Source organism: Cimex lectularius, unplaced genomic scaffold, assembly GCF_000648675.2.
Source record: "Cimex lectularius strain Harlan isolate CLEC.00 unplaced genomic scaffold, Clec_2.1 scaffold13, whole genome shotgun sequence".
NCBI classification, from domain to species: Eukaryota; Metazoa; Arthropoda; class Insecta; order Hemiptera; family Cimicidae; genus Cimex; species Cimex lectularius.
This window is the reverse complement of record NW_019392649.1, coordinates 1,098,147-1,120,477: the sequence shown is the minus strand read 5'-3', so window position 1 is coordinate 1,120,477 and position 22,331 is coordinate 1,098,147. Positions and strand designations below refer to the sequence as shown.

Here is a 22,331-nt window from a genome sequence, read left to right as displayed (position 1 = left end):
AATATTTCAATAAATAAGAACATTAAGTTTGCGCTAAACATTTCTGCTTTAATTTTCAGACAGATTTAATCAACTTTGATGAACTTGAATAATCGGTGAATACTGCGAGTATTAACGGTTAAGTTTGAAAGTAGATAATGCACACTGGTTCAGGTTGTAAAAGTGAAGAGGACGGAGTTTATGAAAGAGGCGCGTTAGGTTTTGGTGGAACCGGTTCTCGGGGCTCATACATATTTTTATTATTTTTTAACTGTTGCACCATCATCATGAAATCCTCCTTCTTCCCGAAGCTTTTCCTCCGACGGTTCATAACCGGAGGGAAGAGCTCCCGCCTCTAATGAAATTCTTCACAACGGGCGTTCATTTAAAAATTCCACCCCCCGCGGCATCGTTGGCACTTATCCCTGAAAAACACAATCGCAGGGTGACTCCTTCGCGAACACTTATTAAACCTATTCGTATATAAGTCTTGGAAAAGGTTTAGGTAGCGTTTAGAAAGAAATTTTTAACACGATCGCCGTCAAAACAGGTTGGGAAGAAAGAAACAAAGGAGAACATCAAGACCGCCTACCAAATAAAAGAAGAAAATAAATTTCCATAATCCGTAATAGTTTTTGAAAATTAAATTTGTTTAAACAACAATCCATCCTAATTAGAACACATTTCAAGACTTAGTTAAAAGATCAGAAAACATTATTTGAGGCATTTACGTTTTCGTAGTCAATTGACCAAGTTGCTTCTTTCAATCAATTAATTATTCTTTCCCGCTTATGACATTGACTTTTTTATCTCAACCAAGACCTTAGAAAGAATAATTAATTGATTGAAAGAAGTAATTTGGTCAATTGAGTACGAAAACGTAAATGGATTAATATTTAAAAAGTAAAAGAAGTATCACTTCAAGATACAGCTCCCCATGGACACTTCTAAAGTCGCTGAGAATCCAATCCGATCACACGACATTTGAAAATAGCAAAAAGAGGAAAAATTCGAACAGTTGTAGGTTGAGATGGAGAGTTGGTGTCCGAGAGGATCGAAGTCACGGTAGATCAAGTGGTAGAGTAGCGGCGTATTTAGTCGGAGGTCTTGGGTTCGAATCCCGCTCGTTACACTGACTTTTTTATCTCAACGAAGACCTTAGAAAGAATAATTAATAGATTATTTGAACCTTTAACCGATTTTTATAGCGCGATAAGAAAAATTCCACACCCAACTCTGATCAATGCCTAATATACAATAAGTTTACACACAAGTGGGAATATTAATCTTGTTTAAAATATGCTTCTTTAAAAAATAAACAAAAAAACTTGTTTTTATTAGTAAACTCTAGTTGCATTTCAATTACAAAAACAAAAAACAATTCAACAAACAAACACTGAATTATTATTAAGCTTGCTTTAAAATGCTGAACTTTGACTGTTAACGTCGTCGCTGTTAGTTTTAAAAGCACGATTTGCACATTTTGTCATCCCCGATAAGTAGATAAGAAAATTAAATCTGTAGCTTGGTCGTTTCCGACCAATTTGGTCCGCCTATCATCGCTGTGTTCCTCTGACAGGCTTTTCGCCTTCATCTTGTGGTCGGTTTGAGATTTTTATTTAGTACCTTCTTGAACAAACTTGTCTTAAAAATTTTTGTTGAAGCCTACAGGGAAATCAGCTAGTAGTTTTGCTTAATCGGGTTTAACCCTTTTCTTCTAGGAGTCAAATCCTTCGTGGGCCCCCTATCGACACTGCTCTTCATACGTGAGAGCTTCTCTGCCGATCTAAATAATCTAAGTATCGGGAATTTAACAGCAAGGAAGATGGTTACAAGATTTGCTATTATTCCTAACCATCTAATAATTGTTCTTTTTGAAAGATAAGTTGTTTATGTTCAAACCTCTGAAAAGCACTCAATAAGGTATGAAGCTGTAACGGGTCTGGCATACAAAAACAACGAGGATTTACGAACCAGAATGATCAGAAACGTCCGAACTGCATGTTTTATCATCGTTAACTACCAGTATTTGCTCTAGAACAAACGAAATGATTATGATTATGGCAAGCTATATAGGTACATCTACTAAATCAGTCACGAGGTTGGTTTTTCCTTGTAAAATTGTTTTATTATGATTTTTTTCACTTCTCACAGAAGCCTCTGTGAAATCGGTTAGTATATAAATTTAAATAAAACAAAGATTTTATCTTCTCTTTTCAATCATTTTCGGATAGTATGAATTATCCTGCAGGTTGTCTCTGTAGAGGAAAATCATTGTCCTCCAAGGACCTTCCACCCTGCATGTCGTGAGACCGAATGGTCCCTGTTTTGTATGTCAAATTCATTTAATTTGATCTTACAATTTATAGTCATTTTCGAGGTGAAGGTGATCGAGTATAGTACTCTATAGCTGTTTGATGCTCTGATTGTATAGCTAAGTCTTTATTTTGTATATTCTCCGTTCGGATTTAATGTTATGTTTTCAGTTACATGTAGTTAAGCTTGAAATATATTGTGTACATTTCCATAAGCGGTGAGTACTTCATCTGGGTGGGTAGGTATATAAAAAAAGTGTTCCTTCCTAGATCTGGAATTTTCTCTTCTATTACCATATTCTTGAGCCACAAAGATTAGTCTATTGGTTTAAGTTCAACTTGAAATATATTCATTTACATACCCATTGTCTCTGAGTACTTTATTTTAGGACCCCCCTCGGAAACACTCCTGCCCCAAAAACTCTTTATGTCCTGGGCTCATAGGTTATTCCAAAAAAGTTTACTTTCCTTGGCCTGGGTTTTTTTTTTATATTACCATTCTCTTTTCGTGCTAAAGTTAGTCTTTTGGTATAAGTTTTCTTTGTTTATGTTCAGCTTGAAATATATTAATTTACACACCTATTGTATCTGAGTACTTAATTCTAGGAACAAACACTCCTGCCCCAAAAACTCTTTACGTCCTGGGCGCATAGGTTATTACAAAAAAGTTTACTTTCCTTGGCCTGGTGTTTTTCTTTCTATTACCATTCTCTTTTCGTGTTAAAGTTAATCTTTTGATATAAGTTTATGTTGTTTATGTGTCTTTGTTTATGTTCAACTTGAAATATATTCATTTACATACCCATTGTCTCTGAGTACTTCATTCAAGGAACAAACACTCCTGCACCAAAAACTTGTTTCTTTCTTATTACTATTCTCTTTTCGAGCCAAGGTTAGTCTTTTGGTATAGGTTTTCTTTGTTTATCTTAATTTTATGTAAGCATACATTTTTGTTCCATTTTGTGAAGAATTATTACTTACATATGGGCTAAAGGTCATGTTGTAAACATTTTCAACAAATTTGGTTGGAATCGACAAATTCAATTTAAATTAAGGAAGATTTAATGTGGCTTGTTTGTAAATAATTTTTGAAAAACAGCACGTACTTCTTACGCATTTCTATCGTTTTACAGTCCCATGCCATTATTAAAATATGCAAGGATTTGATGCCAGACCCCTGTGTGATCATGGACCCGATGAATGTGAAGCAGTTTTTGCGCCATCGGGATGAATTTCAAGTCGGGGTTGATAAAGATTTAGAACCGGACTTGGAACGGCGAGAACAGTTAAGCCCCGGAGGCATTTCGGCATCGTCATTTCCAACGGGGGAAAAGTTTGGCACGGCCCGCGAAGGATTTGTTTGATCTCCGGCCAATTTGTGTTTATTATAGGTTCTAGCCTTTCAATAGATATACCGTTGTCGTTATTGGCCTTTGCCGTGAAATTAAAAAGAATCGACGCATCTTAATGGAAGTTTGCTCAAGATTATGATTATTTTTTTTGCAGACAAATATAAGACGGTCTATACTACAAATATATAAATAATAAATAATGTAAATAAAACTATATAATAATGCACGATTGGAGAATTAAGTAATTTAGTCTTTAATAATTATAACCACGGGAGGCCTCAACGGTTTAGGCGTTGACACGGCGCTCATCACTGTAAGGTAAAGGTCCCGGGTTCGAATCCAGCGGCCCTGCTTCGAACCCGACATACTTACAAATGGGCTTTTTTCAAAAACACCAGCAAGCACCCCGATGGTTGATCTAACCTCTGCTGTGCGAACCCTCGTTAAAAAAAATTTATAACCCTTACAACCAGTGAATTAGACAAACGACTTGTTCGTTGGGAAACTTTTCACGTTGAAATAAGCCTGACAGATCAAAAGATCGAGGATAGCCGGACCAAGACGATCAGATTGCAGGGTGGTTCGTTTCCTCAAAGATATTATACATGTGACCTACTTTTACAATTTTAATGTCTATTGCTCGTATGTTTGCCTACAGGATAACAGGAAAGTAGGGTTTGACATCTTCAGTTGTTACGGGGCTATAAGCCGGGTGAGGAAACGATGAAAACCTACCACTGAAGTTAGCAAAAAACCGAAACAAGTGACAGATAAAAACGGTGCGGAAAAGTTGAAAAAAAAAAAAACACAGAAACAAGGTTCATGAAATATATTGACCTGCAATATGGCAGAAGTATAAAGGTGAGGTTTCATCGTGACACTCTCAGTTGGGCACTCTCAACACGACACGCAAGAATGGCACAATTACACATAAGACAAACACTTTGAGCCCTGAAGATGATCTCAATAAAAATCGAAACGTTGGCACGATAAAGAAAATGTTTTTCTGAAACCTACATCACACCAGACCGCATCTCACGATTTCTGAATAATAAATCTTTGTTTTCATCGAGGTCGCCTATTCTGGCTGAATTTTGTCAGTCAGAAGCGTTTCTTCAATTCGTCATGTTCAATGTTGTGCGATTTCTTGTTAATAAATTATCCTGGCTGGCTAAATGAAATGGTTAGATTTCCTCCTGTAGCCTAGGAGGTGATAAACCTATACTTATCTCATCCTGCTTATAATCCTGACAACCACCGAAGATAGCAAAATACTGAACGTCGTCACTTATACCTTTGTATCCATCGGGGTCGCATGTCCTCGCTGAATTTTGTCAGTCAGAAGTGTTTCGTCATTTCGCCATGTTTTCAGAGTTTGGGTGATCTTTTGATAATAAATTAGCCTGGCTACATGAAATTGTAGACTTCCTTCTGTGGCCTGCAGGTGATACATCTATTCTTACCTACCATCTTACCTCATCTTTGTTTGCCTACACTCGTTCATTTTGTCAGTCAGATGCATTTCGCCTTCTTCAATGTTTAGGTGATTTCTTGTTAATAAATTGCAATTAGCCTGGGTTAAATTGTGAGATGTCCTCCTGTTGACTGCAGGGTGTAAGGTATACAGTTTGATGGTTACCTATCAACGTAGCCTGCCTATCTTGAAAGTAGAAAATAAAATCAGCAAATCAAGATGATAAGTTATTATCAAACTATAGATTTGTATTATTTTTGAGATTGGTGAATTTTACAGTTGCCAGACTTTAAGCAGTTTTATAAGTATATTATTGTTTATATAACTTTATATTCAATTATTTACATCAAACAAAAGCACTGATGCTAGATAGTCCTGCAAAATCTATCATACCTGACGTTCCGTGACATTAAAAATAATGACAAAGGAAATAATTTAAAGAATTTGCAGTAGCGCAAGAGCTTTAAGATCTATCTAAGGATTACCAATGTGGGATCGAGCAATTGGCTAAAAGACGAATAATTTCAGTGAATTGCCATTGTCTACATTGAATACATATTTTTTTTCAAATACGCCTTATTATAATAATTTTAGGAATAACAGTAAGTAGTAAGTCTTTTTAACTTAGTTTTGCCAAAAATAGCGTGCTTTAACACTATTTGTCTTCCTCTGCAATCAGCCGGCATCATAATCAGCGTATACGGCCGGACTGCCTTAACAAACATTAGGACCTAAATGGTAATGAGCCTTCGTTGTGGTACGGGCCTGCCCTTCCCCGAGGGCAAGATTTATCGTCCTTTTTCCCAGGTGAGCAGGGCACCAAAGTCTATTGAACCCGAACCCTCGGCTGGGCGGACAATTAAAAGGCCCTTAACGAAATGAGACCTTACGACTCCTTCCTAAGGCTTACAGTTTCAAAAATAAATACTCGTATCTTGAGCGGGATCGATTTTGATATTTAAATGTAAAACATAAATTTTTGTCATCTTTCCCCCTTATTAAATGAACAGTTTTTGTTTTAGTTCCGAAGATTTTCTTCTTCGCCAGTCTTAAAGATTTTAATAATTTACCCCTTGATAAAATTTGCATGCAAATATATTTTCCCATATGATTTACACAATTGATACATTGTAACCCAAATTTATCCATAACGATAAAAAATACGTTTATATTTTGTGATAAATACTCTTGTCTATTATTGCTATGATTGTCAATTTGGACTATTGTAAAATCTACTATAAAAGCATCCACAGAGACAAATCTTTTTTCTTCTGTCTGTTCGACACACTGTGAGTTACTTAACAATAAAACAACAAAAACTGTACAAGTTTGTAGTTTAACAGTAAGAAAATTGTCCCAATCAAAATAATATGTAATTGATCTTTACTTCGATGAATTGGTCGGTCAGACGCGTTTCAACATTTCGCCATCTTCAGTGATCCTCAGAGCTATAAGCAGGATGAGGTACCGTCGAAAAGCCACCAATGAAAATCGCGAATACTCAAACGCGCCTGAGGGACCAACACAGCGGTAACTGGCAGGCCAAAAATGATCTTAAACGACCAAATTTTGAGTGTTGGTCAAATTTCAAATCAGCTTTTGAGTCAAATTTGGTTGTTTTTTATTGACTGGCGTTATTCAGGAAATCTTTTATTTGCCGTTGTATCCCCGATGGATGGTAAGTATACGTGACGCCTTTAAGCATTTTCGATCTTCCGTATAATCAGGGTAAGGTAACGATGACCCCCTTCTTTTTCTGAGATATTGCAGGTAAACAATAATATTTTCTTCGGTCAGATTATCATACCTGTTTTTATCTGTCATACTCTTTTCTGTTTTTCTTTTTCTTTAGTGGTGTGTTTTTGTCATTGCCTCACCTTGCTTATAACACCTATTTTTCTGAGGTATTGCAGGACAACGAAGAAACAATAGACATTAAAATGGTAAAAATTGTACGCACTACAAAATCTTTGTGAAACACACGATTAGTTAAATCCTATCATCAGGTCCGCCTATCCTCGCTGTTTTGATCTCCAGGCTTTTTTTTTTTTCGTTATGAACTATGCATATTAGCCATGTGACAATTCATATATGTGTGAATATGTGAATAATGTGGGCCAGAGGCGACGGACGGTAGGAATCGAACCCACGACCGCGGCGTGAGAGTCTCTCATGCTAACCACTCGGCTACCGCGGTCCCTCAAACGACGTCCTCAACACGAGGATAGGCAGACAAAATAGATCGGAAACGATCAAACTTTGACAGTTAATGGAACTTCAAGTCGGCCTTTGAATCAAATTTGGTTGTTTAAATTGACTGGCGTTATTCAGGACATCTTTTGTTTGCCGTTTTTTAACATTTCGTATGTTTGACGGCTTTTAACATTTCGCGATTTTCAGTGGTCATCAGGGTTATAAGAAGGGTAAGGTAACGGAGAAGCCTCTCCCCTCTTTTTCGGTGATATTTCAGGCAAAATAATATTTCATTTACCAGATCATTTCTGATTATTTGTGGTCAGCTTATCATCACTGCTTTTATCTGTCATACTATTTTCTGTTTTTAATTTTCTTTAGTGGTGAGTATTTGTCATTGCCTCACCTTGATTACAATACTGGCGACTACTGAAGGTCGCCTTGATATTTTCCTGCGATATTGCAGGCCTACAAAGAAACAATAGACATTAAAATTGTAAAATTAAATCGTATATGTAAAATCTTTGTGGAAACACACCTTTAGTTGAATCCAATCATCCCGGTCCGCCTAGCCTCGCGTTTTGATCACCAGACTAAACACGAGGGTTGGCAGGCAAAACCAGATCGGAGACAAACAAACTTTGACGCTTTGTCCAACTTCAAATCAGCCTTTGAGAAAAATTTGGTTGTTTTTGTTGACTGGGATTATTCCGGACATGTTTTGATCACCGTTGAAGGTTCGATTGTTCGGTCTATGAGACGCCTTTCAGAATTTCGCGATCTTTTTTGGATTTTGTCGTTCATGCATTTATTATTCAATATCACTACATTTTCTGTGTTACAACAAATTTGATATTTCCGATCATTTTTGGTGTACTTATCCTTGTGTTGGCTTTTCACACCGAAACTAGACTGACAGATCAAAACAGCAAAAGTATGCAGTCTTGACGTTTTCAGTGGTCGATAAGCAAAATGAGGCAACACATACTGACCACTGAAGCAGAGGAAAAGCCGAAACACACCCGACAGTTTAAAACAGCGAGGATAAACTGGCCAAAAATAATCAGAAATGACATGGTTCATCATGATGCTCATGAAATATTAACAATATAAAACACACTTATTACTGTAGACATGAATAAAACCGTTAGTTAAACAGAACAATAATGCGATGATACACAATTTAATAATCGAATAGTAAAACGTAGTGTTCTTGACTAATAAACACTTGCTTACTACCAATTTGATGCCATACTTCATTGGATTTTTGTTTACTTGGAAAAACAAGAGAAAATTACCTTCAAAATACATTCTCCAGCGTTCATTTTATACTGTTCTGCGCAGTGTAAAAGGTTTTAATTTATTACAGGGCGACATTAAAAATGGGAAAAGAGCCAAATCCGTTTATCTGGTACTTAGGGACCGAAAGCTCGAAGGCCCACGTGGCACAAATCTTTGGCGAAAACCACATCGCCCTTTTTAATCCAGACGTAGGCCGTGTTTCCGTCTAGCAGCCGGTGCTTAAAAATCGTCTGCTAAGTACATCAGCATGTTCGATTGTTTACGACCGGGCGTGTAGGCGAAGGAGGCGGTCGTTATAATCTTATAATCTAACTGGACACGCCCTCGGCCCGCCTGGAGTTCCTTTTTCTTCACACTCCCTTATTTAATCTTGGGAATGAGTGGGAGTGGGACGGTGATCGAGAGGCCTGGGATGAGGAATCTCACGGCAAAGCGGTTCCGAAAGTTAACGATCACCCTGGCCCAAAGGTAGTGTCAGTTTACACCGTCGAAGAATAAAGCCGTTGCGGATTATATGTTGAACTGACCGACACTAAATGACATTACTAGGTCCGTTAATTCTCGCTTGTTCCTATAAAAAAATCAAAAAGGAAGAAACAAGTAAGATTAGGGTAATCTTTTGAAACAAAAAGATTATAGAATATCCTATTGAAGATTAGGCTTTTCAAAAATAAAGTAAACGCATAATTTTACTTACTTAGACAAACTACACTTGGTACTTGTCTAGGTAACTTCATCCACCACATGACCGTTTCTTTCGATTCTACGCGAAAATCTACCCATCGCAAAACATATCTTTTTTGATAATTCAAACATACACAACCTCCGCGCAACATCGAGGAATGTGTTGGGGTAGGCGGATGAGAAACCATGGTGGCAAGGAAGAGAGCTGAGGTTAGTGCCCTCCGAATGTACAATTACCGAAACAGCACCGATCCGACCTCAGTTCTCGACGTTGGGCAAAAGTTACGGCATAAAGTGAAAAAAAATTGGTATTCTTTTTCTCTGGGTCTAACGAGGGGCCTTCGATATCACTAACGGTATTCAATTTTTGATTGGAACTTTTTTTCAAAAAGCAACATCCGAGCCTGTATAAATTATTCAATGTTTGAACCCGTTTTTTGGTATTTTTGGAATAAACGTTTTGACCTTTCGTCTTCAATTTGTGATAAACAAATATTGCCGACTATTTAGATGCTTCAGTAATAATTGTCTTCATTATTATTTTTGTGTGGTGTTTAGTGACTATTAGTGATTTTAGATTCCATGAAAGTATTACACAGAAAACAAACACATTTTGAGTGAGAACAAATACTTTGAGTGAATCTAAAATATCTAACATTGTATAAATTCATTTTCTTTCACATCCTACATGTATTTGTAAAATTTAAACAATGTTTATAAATCCAAGGCCCTGAAGATGATCTCAATAAAGATCGAAACGTTGGCACGTTAAAAACCTACGTCACACCAGACAGCATCTCACGATCTCTAAATAATCATTATTATTTTTAAACAGCAAATTTTCTTTTTCTCTGTTTCTTTGTCAGTATATCTGTACTATATTAAAAAGATCATTCTTTCAGTAATTTATTAACGTATATTATTAATAAACTGTTACTTTTAAATTGACTTAAATCACGTGACCTATCTGTACAAAATTAACATTACTAGAAAAAGTCCATATGATGAAGCAAAGCTGCTATGTTATAGTATAATCTACTTTAAGGAAACATTCAATGTGCTATTGTAGTTTTAATTTTTAGACATATTCTAGTACACATATGAAATATAAAAAGTTATATTTATAAAGTTTTATAAATGTTTATCGTAATTGGCCTAGAAGTTATGTTTATCATAAAAAAATCCTGTAGAAAGCGAAAAAGTGTTATTACCCCATCCTAAAAGAAATAATATTCATCTAAATAAAATAGCTTATTTATATTTTTTTTACAAATTGTATTGTATCAAATATTTAAATTGACTATTTATGAAATTTTATCTTAACGTATGCTGGGTGACGTACTTGTATTTTGGTCGTTTCCGACCATCCTGGTCCGCATGTCCTCGATGTTTTGGCCTGTCAGATCTTCGGTGGTGGGTTTGTTAAACCCCAAAATGAAACACTCAAAACCTAACAATATAAAGTTTGCCTAAACAGCTCGTGTTTTTAGAATAAAAGGAATTTATGCCCATATGTTATGAAACGATGAAAATTCATATAGTAAGCAGGACATTTTTGAACATGAGGCTACTGGTTTGTTTTGTCCGCATTTCCCTGATGTTTTGGTTTGTCAGATGATCTATAGTGGTAGGTTAGGGCCATTTTATCACATCCTGCTTTATTTAAATGATAGACCGATAAAATGGGATATAGACGATCAGGAACAACGGAACTACATACGTTTTGCCTAACGTAATTTTTGTTGCACGGCTCCCCCCGGAACGCATTCCCCTCCTAACCACTCTGCATAGATTAAATCAAAGTTTAATATTACAATAATACATTTTTACCGCCTCGGGATTGCGGCAAGTCGTGATTTCGAGATTCAAATCCATTATCGCCCAGAGCGATTTTATAAAATACGGTATGCTACCTCGTGAATATTGCCAAAGTTCGTAGTTACAAAGACTGAATTTAATAATCCGGCGTTTTCTAAGTCCGTGTTGAACTTCCATAGTTGTTCAGTCCTGTACCCAGACGGGGTGAAGACGAAACCCATTAGGAACACTCCCATGGCATTCTCTACGCTAAGTCCTCAAGTCAAACAAACGCCGGAGTCAATAACCTTCAAGTTTACCTATTTCGGCTCTTCATTTTCTTTTAAGCGACTCCAATATTTCATGTTTTTATTCTACCTCATTAATATTTTACAGTTACACGGTTTTAATTTAAAAAAAATTCTTCATGGGGTCTGCGCCCGCCTTTCTTCGCTATCGAAAGGTTGTTGAACACTAGAAAACAAATATATAGTGCACTAAACTATTTAGACAATTCCTCAATGAATATGGCGAGAAATCGAAACTCGTTTGATTGAAACATGAACCATGAGATTAGACAATAAGTTTAACATGTCTCCTAGACCAACATGTCATTAACAATACTGTTAGGGATCTTCTTGAGGTTTCGATCTTGGCTTATTTCCACTGCTTTTTTTGTTTCAGTATTTCTCTATCTTCAGTGGGTCAAAATTAAGTAAGTGAATTGTTGTAATTAGCCAATGTAGGGTTTGTGTTGTTGAATGCAAAACTGGAAGCTGAAAAAAAAAATCAATTCAAAAAATAATAATCAGAAAACCTATTGCCCGTAATGAAAAATGAAAAAAGAAAGACATTTTAGACCATCAGGCTTTTTGTTGTGACTGATTGAGAAAATGACACAGATATGCTAGATTGATACGAAAAACTATCACAAATATGGGTTGTTTCTCCGGAATGCATATTCTCGTTATTTTCGTCTGTCGGTTCTTGAGTTTTGTTCACTATGTTTGTGTGAAATATCATGGCCAATTTAGAGCATAAAAAATTTATGCCAGTATGACACGAAACGCCGAAATTATATGAAATATTTTTTCGATCCGTGTCGCTATTTTCGTCTGTCAGACTATATTCAGTGGTGAGCTTGTGTTGTTGAAAGCAAAACTGGAAAACACAGAAAAAATAAATTAATAGAAGAATTACTAATAAATAGTGGAGAAGACTATTCCACGAACTGAAATAATAAAACAAGCTTAACATGGATGATGAATATGTAATGTGGGCATTTTGGCTTGCATGTTTTCACTGTTTTGGCCTGTCGGATATTCTTCAGCGGTGGTTTTGCGTTTTTGAAAACCTGGATGTCAGGTTTTTGTATTTAAATAGTATAACAATTACGAAATCTTCTTGAGGTGAAGAAACTGTAGTTTTCTCGTTTCCGAACGTCGAGTGTCGTTATTTCACCATGAAGGGTTTAAATTCCTTGTTGTATTTGAAAAAAACTGGAGTGGAAAAAAAAAGTGGATCGAGGTCACGATAGCTCAAGTGGTAGAGCAGCGGGTCATCTAGCCGAAGGTCGTGGGTTCGAATCCCGCTCGTGCAATTGACTTTTTTATCTCAACTAAAAACCTTAATCAATTGTAATATATTAATTGGTCATGTGAACCACGAAATTAGTGAATTTTTTGAAAAAAAACGTTTCATTTTTCCAACCCTTTTTTTATTAAAACCTATCGCTATAATACATATAGCAGTTAGAAATAATTCCTTTCGAAACATTTTAAAAGTGTCAATATCTCATGAAAAGAAGACTATTTTTTTCAAATATTTTAAGTACGAGTGATGCCGATGAAAAATCTCCTTCTACATTCCACCGGCAGCCGGAGGAACGCGTTGGGCCCCTGCCTGTTCCTCCAGGTTTAACTGTACCTTCCAGGAGAGAGAGAGAGCATTGATCTCCCAACGCCGAAAACTCCGTCCCCCAAAAAACTCACTGACTAGCTCACGTACGTAATAACTACTAACGGGCCAGAGAATATATTAGTCGTTAAGTTATATTGTAAGAGGTTATAGTTACGTTTTTCTGCTTTAATCAAGGCTTGTTGATTCAGGAGTAACGTTACGCCGTCGGTCACCGCTTGATCAATTGACAATCACCCAGACTAAATTTTTCACTAATTTCTTTATTATTCATTGTGTGCAAGGAATTAAAATGAAAAGTGGATTTTACAGAATGTTTTTACCAATACATTTCTTTGTCAGCTAGTGCATATTTTTTAAACATATATTTTTTCGGATATAACGGTTATATTATACATATTTTCTGACAGAACCGAACAGAAACCAAATTTTTTTTAATTTATTTGCTACGTCGCTCAGTCACAAATTATGTATTCCAATATCCACGATTCACATATTATTGCAATATTGTGCAATTTTGACGCAATGAGTAAAGTAGGTTAAAATATTTCTTTAGCAAGAAACAAACCAAATATTTGTGGTTTCTGCACCCTTCAAAACCGTTGAATACAAAATTTTGGAAATCTCGGACTTGGTTGTAAAGGGACACTTTGGATGCTGCCAGTCTGATGTTAATTCTTAGTAATTTCATCCTGAAGTTTAATCTATAATAGTGCGCCGATGTTCTATGATTTAATGTCTGATAATGGCTCCAGAAGAAGCGTTTATCTATTCGTTATTTCACCTTTCCAAATAATCTCTACGTTATTTTCTTATGAAGGAAAAATTACTTAACTTGTATGGACAGCTTATCTTTTGTAGCTTCCTTAGCTAGTTGGTCCACTAATTTTAATTTATCGTTTTCTATTGGAATTGAGTCCATCCTGATTTTTGGAGATTACTGTTGCTTTGTGTACATCGTCAAAAGGCTAGTTTTAATTTTTTTCTTGCTGAGAATGCAACTAAGTTCTCTGGTGTACTTCCACCCTTGTATACGGTGAAGTGATAATTATTTTTTATTTAAGCATTTGTGGAGGGAAATTCTGCCGGATGGGACCATTTGCCTGGATATAAATTTGCCATATGTGCTTGGGTATTCAAAAACCAGTCTCATATGCGTTTGTTGTGTTTAGTTTGTCTTATTTTTTAATTTTCGTATAAAAAATGGCTATGTTTGTGGCGAAATGTAAAAATGCCAAGTATATAATTTGTGTATATTGTTTGATTGTTAGTAGCTTCATCATAGAACGCTAAAAGTAAGAAGAAATTATATAATAATTTAAATGTACTATATTTTTCGACCCACCATAGGAATACCACCTGTCAGTAGCAATGTACGGCCATCAAGTCCCTTCAGCGGCTTCAGCCATGTACATAGTAATAAAAGTAGGAAACTCACTTTCGGGCTGCTAATGTAGGGCCAATGAAATATACTAAATAAAAAAATTATTATACCAAGAAACACTTGGGTTTTCTTTTCTCCTAAATAAAAGTTCTCAGTTTTACTGGCATGATAAGGTCACATGTTTCTATAGTCGGTGGGATCGGTAGAAATTTTAGACTTAAAATTCCAAAGAAAGTCAAAGTCCATAGTCTCTCGTATCCACGTTCTCGCTCACTCCAGGCACTTCCTCTACAAAAAAATTTCACATTCCTACTAGATTCGAAGTTGTTATGTGAGAAGTTGGCCTGTTGAAATTTTTCAGCCAAGTCGCGAAAACTTAAACCATGATGTTGAGAGATTTCTTCTTGTGGTTTGCGGTAATGAACCATAATTTCGTCGTTATCGATCATTTAGATCCGCATATCACCTAAATGACAGACACGCTGAAGATGACAAAATGCGAAACGCGACCGACAAACCGACCCAGAAAAAATAGACAGGCAAAGAATACATTTTGAACTAACAGCCTTTGTTTTTAATTTAGCAAAGTACTTAAAACATTTGAAAAATGGCAAAAGGAGGGAAAACTCATTAGGTGGGGTTGAGATGGGGAGTTGATGTCCGAGTGGATCGAGGTCACGATAGCTCAGGTGGTAGAGCAGCGGCGTTTCTAGCCGAAGGTCGTGGGTTCGAATCCCTCTCGTGCCATTAACTTTTTTTCATCTCAACTAAAAACCTTAATTAATTGTAAAGTACTTAAAACAGTTCTATTTTTATCAAAGGAATTTCTAACTTTTTGCAATGGGGATGCCTACTGTTACCATGACCCCCAATTCAGTTTTGAGAAAAAATTCTAATCAAAATACCTTTTAGAGAAGACTGGGAGAAAGGAATTCCAGTTAATGCCGACCACATCTTGTTTACTGAAGGCTCAAAAACCGAATTTGTGTCAGGAATTGGCATTTATGGAAATAAACCAAGGGCTAGAATTCATATAAGCCTTGGACGATATGCCACCGTTTTTAAGCGGAAACTGTGGCTATTGAACACAGTGCCACGGAGATAAAAAGTCTGGGGATTATCAGTAGAAGATTAGCCATTTACGCGGACAGCCAGGCGGCACTGAAGGCAATTTTCGCACGGTAAAGCCTAGAGTCGTTTGGGACTGCAGAGCCCTGTCAGACATTGGAGAAAATAACAAAATTACCCATTTTGTGGGTGCCAGGGCAGAAGGGCAACGAAGAGGCCGATAAATTAGCTAAGGAAAGTTCAATGAGGACACCTATATGCCATGGACCCTTTTGTGGCTTACCAAACTGCCAAAAACGGGATCCATTAGACAATATGTAAGTCCTCCGCTCAATGGGAATGAAGCCCAGAATTACTAAATCTAAAGACGTGCTAGGACTAGAATGGACTGCTAACTGGACACTGCAGACTCCGGAGGCATATGTACAGACTCGGAGTGGCAGAAAGCTGAGCAGATATTGCCAAGAAGAAGAAGGAACGGCAGAACACGTCCTCTGTTGGTGCGAAGACCTATGTAGGCTTAGATTCCTAATCCTGGGAGAGGAAAAGCCAAGGCCAGAAGGATACACCCGAAAGCCCTTTAAAAATGCTTTCGGGTCTGGTAAAAAGCCTCAAGCTTTACGAGGAGCTCTAGATAAAAAAATGGAGATGCAAGACCAATACTGGTCGCGGTGCACAGGTCGTAAAGAGGCCGATATATAATTTAATCTAACATTGACAAACTTCTGAGAAAAAAAAATATTTTGCGAATGCTTGACTGTTGAAGCTGAGTGTTTTTCTATCTTTCGAATTCGCCTTATCCCTAATATTTTATATACAATTGTAATAGTATTGCCGATATCTGATAAATCGAAATATAGAGCGTGGTGTACAAAGAAGTGGTGGTGCGCGGTACAATGCACCACCCTGTATCATAAAATTTCTATAAAAATAATCCAAAATATAAATACAATATATTACAGTTTACTATTATAATCATGAATGTTTCCGAAGTATTCGGCACTGAGTAAAATTTAATTTTTAAACCTAAGAGAAATAAAAAAAAATATTTCCGGTATAAAATTATTGTTCTCTGATCTGAATTCTCTTGTCAGGTAAGATTAATTGTGAGAGTGTCTTCCTGGAGATTCAACAAAATCAGAATACATACGATTCAAATTTTGGGGAAAAATAAAACAAAAAAATCACTATTGAGAAAATTGAACAGAAACTTCGACTGCTATGATTTCCAACTGCTCATGGCATCTGTCGGCACTCTGCAGAAGCAGGCCTTACCGTTCGTTGACACGAGCTCTGTCAACCATTTGAGGAAACAAAATTAAGTTCCTGGCATCTACGCGCTTAACACACAACTTGAATTTAGTCAACACTGAGTGGGAGATGTGTTTAGACAGTTTATTCGTGTAAAAACATCAAATAAACTAACAGATAGTTGATAATGAGACTGAAATTATATACATCGTGAATACGTATGAATCTTTTCAAACTTGTTACCATTTAACTTTGAACTGTGTATAGATTAGAAAGAACCTGACGTATACATGTTGTAGATTTGGTATACATCTTGAAATTCCTCTCTTTCGCTCTTAAATACATTAATGTACGCATGGTTAATGGGCTACTTTACAATACATGACCTCACAGAGATCTTAAAGGGATCGTCTGTTTTCTGTGGTCTTAAACGGCACCATCGGTTTCTTTTTGGCTAACCATTATCGGACTTTCATTATGATAAAAAAATCAGGAAAACCGGCGAACGAGGTCAAATTATTCCAATAGAGATAGACCAATATCGCTACTACCAACAGTGTCTAAACTAAACTTCGAAAAGTTATTATTAAAACGAATAAAACACATCGTAGATAAAAAGAAAATCATTCCTGACCACCAATTTGGATTCCGAATAAGACATTCAGCAATAGACCAAATTCACCGAGTAACGGACGTAATAGAAAAATCTCTTGAAGAAAAACAAATTTGTTCTGCTATCTTCCTTGATGTCTCACAAGCTTTTGACAAAGTCTGGCACAAAGGACTCATCAATAAACTAAAGCGTATGCTACCAAAGCAGTATGTCGATATCATCAGTTCCTACCTAACTGACAGACTGTTTAGAGTCGAACAAGAAAATCAATATTCAAAATTAAAAACAATACATGCAGGAGTGCCTCAAGGTAGCATATTAGGCCCTCTGCTTTACTTGTTATACACCAGTGATTTTCCGAAAATAGATGGAGTAAAAATTGCGTTTGCAGATGACACAGCGGTGATATCACTAGAACCGACTATCACCCATTCAACCAAAATCCTCCAAAATGCATGTAATAAGAGAAACGAATGGACAAAAAAATGGAAAATCAAGCTAAATCAGCATAAATCTTTACAAACAGAAAGGTGGACCATGTTCCGTCGCTCACAATCGATGGAACTACTACTATACCATACAGCAATACAGCTAAATATCTGGGAATGACCTTAGATGCCAAGTTGAGATGGAAAGAACACGTGAAGAAAAAAAGGACAGAAATAGGTTTAAGGTATAGACAACTATACTGGTTGATAGGGCGTGGCTCCAATCTTGCTATACAAAATAAAATATTATTATATAAACAAGTCATAAAGCCTATGTGGACATATGGTATTCAACTATGGGGTTGTACCAAACACAGCAATATCAAAATCATACAAACACTCCAAAATAAAATCTTACGTAACATGGTCAATGCACCTTGGTACATAAGGAATAAGGACTTACATAGGGACCTTATGATCCCTGAAGTCACGGCGGAAATACAAAGATTTGCCGCCAAACACCAGGCTCGCCTCAGCCAGCACGAGAATGTGGAAGCGACCAAACTCTTACATAACCGAAACATGGTCAGAAGATTAAAAAGAACAAAGCCATATGAACTTGTGTAGTTAAAAATTAATAGTGAAATGTAAATGGTTGGTCTAATAAGACCAGTTTTAATAAATAAATTTAATTAATTTAAAAAAAGACTACCCGCGGAGCATTATAGTTCCCAGCAATTTCCTTCTCCCTTGCGTGGAGAGCTGAAGATCGTTTGAGATCCTGATCGGACGGTTCTTGGTTATAATGTTGGCTGTGTCCTTCCTAAGCGGTTCCTGGGCTTGTCGAAATAATTTGGGCTCTTAACTTTTTTTTTTCAACTTAGAAACAGACAGAATCAGTACTGAAGCTGCAGATGACGTAGGTACAGGATTAGAAATAAATTGAGCGCTTGTCATCTTTAAATGCGTCGTTTACCCAATAATTCTGGCAAATCTGGCTGAGAGCTACGAACTTCAACTTCTGCTCGGCCAAACAACAGTAAGAACGCTGGCAAAAGTCCATGGTCTTCAGTCGTCAAGATCACGGAAACTTTCCATCTTGATAATATGAGCATCGAACACCCGAGCTCTGAACATTTGACTACTTGAGCCAAATGCTAAAACATGAAACTCTAACTTATTTTGGCCAGACCTTTTGTACGTGATTGAAGATTGGACTCGTGAAGTTACACAACGAGGCTTTTGATAATAAACACACAGAACAATGCTCAGAATATCCTAAGACGATAAAGTCTCCAAGACCTCTAGAAAGTAGGCATAGACCCTGGCCTGGTATATGCATATTTGTCTAGTTCCAGGTAATAAGTGTAATCACTACCCCTACCCAAAGAAGATGGAATTTATAAATTATATATTAGGCCCATAATTACCTATGCGTCTTCTGTATGGTGCATTCAATTATAATAAGCTTCAAGTTGTACAAAATTAAGCCTTAAGTAGTAGGAAGTTTTCCGGTGTTTACTAGAAATGACTAAATGCATGCCAACCAGCTGTGATATATATTTATAAGTTTTTATTAGTAACAATACCTATTGGTTCCTAGATGTTTATACGATGATTGATGCAGTTATGCGCTAACTTTAACTCTTTTTTTAACTTTTCTTTTTTTTTACAATGGATACCAAGAACTGGTGGAGTTCCCTCCTGAGCACTGCAGCTGTACAGCTATTGTACTTTATCCCTGGCTCCATTTTTTGGGGCTCGCAACACAAGTGTGAATTTGAGCCCCCATTGTACCGGTGTTCTTCCATCGAAGAAACTCATTTTTGAAGGGGGTTGGGACCAAATTCAGGGTCGCTGAGATCTGATCCCGCTCCTTCCAATGATGAGTGCCGTGTCATTTACTTTCATTGGGGCCACCGGTCCCCTTAGGCGTCAGTAAAAGTCCAGAGGCGACGGTGGGGATCGAACCCACGACCGCGGGACCACTAGCCGAGAGTCTGACGCCTTAACCACTCGGCTACCGCGGCACCCAACTTTAACTCATAATTCTTGAGTTGCACATTTTGAATCTCTTCCAATACTCCTACGGGTAGTAGTGCAGTTCTCTTTTATGTGGAATGTTTAGTCTTAGATATTCACATGTCTCTCTCTCATCCACTTTTTAGTCAAATACAAACAGTACTTAGCAGGTTCAAAAACAATAAATCCCTGGATTCAGACAGGAGAATTCTACAAAAGTGCTCCTTTCGGATTCCTTGAACACCTTTTAGAGTTTTAAATTAAGAATACATTCCTCCGTCTTTTGGTAAATTCATTATACAACCTCTTTTTAAGCAAAGATATGTCAACGACGCCACAAATTACAGAAACATATCCTGTTTGGATGCTCTGTAAGGAGGACTTTGCGTCCACGAATAACTTGTTAAGCCAATGCCAAATGGGCTTTAGGAAAGGCTACTCGATGTGTGACACCATTGTATTCCTGTCGGACATCATTAGCATGGTATTGGTCAAGCCTAAACAGAAAGTGTATTGCTTTTTTGTTGACTTGAAAGGAGCCTTCAACAGAGTGGATCGCAGGGCTTTGATCTTGATGCTGAATGGTCTAGGTTTTTCTACTAAACTACTAGGAATTTTAGAAGTTTCTGTTTTCGTAAACGGCATCCTGTGTGACGGGGTAAAAAAGGTGTCTCCAACTATTTCGAAGTACTTTCTTGAGTAAGACAGAGATGTCTGCTAATTCCAATTATGTTTTCCCTTTATCTGGATGACCTCTAATCTGTTCTAAGCTACGGGAGTAAAAAATAATAATATAACGCAAATGACATAGTCATACTGACAAGTATTGCAGTAGGCCTTCAAAAGTACATTAACATGCTAGAATCATACTGTGGTCAGTAGAACTTGTATGACAATTTTAATAAATCCAAAATCATGGTCTTTAGAAGAGTGGGTCGATTCCGTTCTTCAGATAGATAGTTCTTCAAGGGGGATAGAATCGAAATATCTATAAATACAAATACTTAAGAGCTATACTCACGCCTAATCTCTCCTCGTCCATACATATATCGAAAAAAGATCTTGGCGGAAAAACAACGATAATAGAATAGAAATGCTTTTTATTTCTTTTTCCTCAAAATAACAACATACAAATATGAATTGTACAAAAAGCATATACTTAGTCCTGCCATAAGTTCTGTTACAAGAAAAAGGGCCATTAGGGAATAGAGAAACTTGACAATTTGAAAAAGAAATTTATTTAAAAAAATTCAATATTTTTTAAGATTGAAATAAAATAATATTACTCGAAATGACCACCTTTTGCCTTCAGACAAGCTTTTAGTCTTCGGGGCCAATCACCTATGGCAGTACGCAACAGGTCTTGAGGAAATTTCTCAACTGCTTTTAGCCGAGCGGAGTTGAGGCTCTCTAAATTGGCGTGTTTCCTGTGGCAAGCCATAAGCTCAAGATGGGACCACACCTTGTAGTCCAGAGGATTCAAATGTGGGCTTCCCGAGGGCCAATCTGAAGCTTTAATGAATTCCGGAACATTCTCCTCCAGCCACTGCTGAGTTGCTCGGGCCTTGTGCGCAGGAGCTGAGTCCTGTTGGAAGACCCAATGAGTTCCGGAAAAAAAGAGTAGTACTTAAGGGCTTTACTACTTTCTCAAGGATGTCTTCTTGGTAATTTTTCGTCCTTGTTTTGACTCCTTGCTCACAAAAATGGAGTTTAGCAAACTTCCCATCACACCAAGTGGGGATTTGAATCCTCTTCCTTAGAAAACTTCACTTTCCTTATATAGTCAAAACATTAAGGTCATCAGAGTCTAGTCTTGCCAATATATCGGCTAATATAATTAACTCCAGACTACCATGGTTCATTGAAAGTTCTTATTCGAAACATGCCGGATTATGAACAAAACTTAGAGAATATAACCGAATAAAACTCTTTGTCAAACTCTTAGCTGTATTTCCCATGTACATCGTGATTAGTCCCTCCTTCGAGTTCATCTATCAGCCAAAGATATATATCTTTACAAACAGCTGTCAGAGGCCTGGTTTGTTTGTATTTCGGAAACTAAAGTTAGATGGCCTAGACTTATCCGTCCTTCGATAGGTGTTCAAGTTATGAAGTGCTGTATGCCTAAATAGTCAGGGCTGAGGCTTTGCTGTTAAAAAAGTATTCCATATGGCGGAATGTACTATCCTTGGGGAAGTGCGATTTTTGGATGCAGGGTCGTTCCGACTAACAAGGGTATATAACTACTTGAGTGTCTGTTAAGGAAAACGTTATGCTTATTATAACATATGCCCGGTATGCTTGGAAGTATAGGTACTGACTGGTTAAATAATTTAATTTTTGAAAACAAAAAAGTTCTACTTTCAGGAACCTTCTTTTTGCCGATCTAACAAATTCTATTCATTTTGTAGTAACTTTTTGTAAAAACAACTTCTCCAGTCGGAATAAAATCCGTGCTCTAAAGCACTTAGATATTTTTATTCTGCCATATTGTAACTTATTTGAAAAAATAAATGTGTGGTGGTTAGTGACCGTTAGTCAATAATTATTCG

At 36.9% G+C, this 22,331-nt stretch overlaps 1 long non-coding RNA gene and 1 other non-coding gene across 2 annotated transcripts in view; both read left to right on the top strand.

The window, feature by feature from the left end:
- LOC106664475 overlaps nt 1–22,331 on the top strand; it is a 177,961-nt gene that overhangs the window by 153,395 nt on the left and 2,235 nt on the right. The gene's annotated exons all lie outside the window — the stretch shown is intronic.
- On the top strand, nt 15,072–15,144 carry Trnae-uuc. The gene has a single exon. It is a non-coding gene; the product is annotated as a tRNA-Glu (tRNA).